Here is a 1464-nt window from a genome sequence, read left to right as displayed (position 1 = left end):
TATTGGATATAACATGGCAACTCCAGCTTGTTTCCTGGGACCATCTGCTTGGAAGACCTTTTCTCATCCTTTTACACTGAGGTAGTGTTTGTCTTTGTTACTGAGGAGTGTTTCTTTTATGCAGCAAAATGCTAGATCTTGTTTGCGTATCCAGTTTGTTAGCTTATGTCTTTTTATAGGTGAGTTGAGTCCATTAATATTGAGAGATATTAAAGGCAGATGACAGTTCCTGGTATGTTTGCTTTTGTAGGTGGTTTTGTGTGCTTATGGTTCTCTCCTTTTGGCTTTGTTGTGAGATGTTTAATATCTTGTCTTTTCTTTGGTGTAGGTACCTTCTTTGTGTTGGAGATTTCCTTCTAGGATCCTCTGTAGGGCTAGATTGGTAGATAGATACTGTTTGAATTTGGTTTTGTCCTGGAATATTTTGTTTCCTTCATCTAAGTTAATTGAGAGTTTTGCTGGGTATAGTAGCCTGGGCTGGCATTTGTGTTCTCTTAGAGTCTGCGTGACCTCTAACCAGGCTCTTCTGGCTTTTAATTCTGATAGGTCTACCTTTGTATGTTACTCAACCCTTTTCCCTTGCAATTTTAAAATATTCTTTATTTGTTCTGTGTGTTTTTTTTTCCTACTCCAGCCAGTATTGTCTTAGGCTGTGTGAATCATGTCTGCTTGGTTTGATCACACCCAGCAGCAGGCCACAACAGCACTAACTGGAGGAAAAAGCAGGCACCAATTCAACACTGAAAGAAGCTCAGACTGGGAGAGCCTCTAACTGATGGCACACCCTGCACCTGCTGGAAGGCAGTGTTGAAATCCCACTATGGTGAGAACTCTTCTGGGAAGAAAGCTTCATGCAGACCCTCAAATCTGACTTCTTGGGTGACTTTCAACTTGATATTCAGAGGTACAGTTTTCATTTGGATTTCCAAGCACTTTGGAATCCTCTCCTAGTCTCTGAATTCTGTATGAGACTCTGGTATAGTTGCATAAGCTTGGCAACTCAATTTTTTTATCTATAAATTCATGATAGTGCCAGGCGTGGTGGTGCACGCCTTTAATCCCAGAACTTGGGAGGCAGAGGCAGGCGGATTTCTGAGTTCGAGGCCAGCCTGGTCTACAGAGTGAGTTCCAGGACAGCCAGGACTACACAGAGAAACCCTGTCTCGAAAAACCAAAAAAAAAAAAAAAAAATTCATGATAGTAATTAAATATATTATAAAAATCTTCAAATGATTCCCTGAGAGAGACTCAGAAACCATATTGTGGGTTCCCATAGATAGAATTAAATGTTCCCAAAGATGGATTTTCTTTTTAAAAAACAAATGTATATGAGTAGGCAGAGGAAATCTTCAGGTTATCAGTGAAGTTACGATGCACACTTATCCCATACTAAATAAAGTCTCAGATATTGTGGCCTAAGAATTATAATGTCTTTCCTGGACAAAAAGAAAAAGAAAAGAAAAA

The sequence above is a fragment of the Mus caroli genome, chromosome 14, assembly GCF_900094665.2.
Source record: "Mus caroli chromosome 14, CAROLI_EIJ_v1.1, whole genome shotgun sequence".
Lineage (NCBI taxonomy): Eukaryota > Metazoa > Chordata > Mammalia > Rodentia > Muridae > Mus > Mus caroli.
This window is presented reverse-complemented; position numbering follows the sequence as displayed.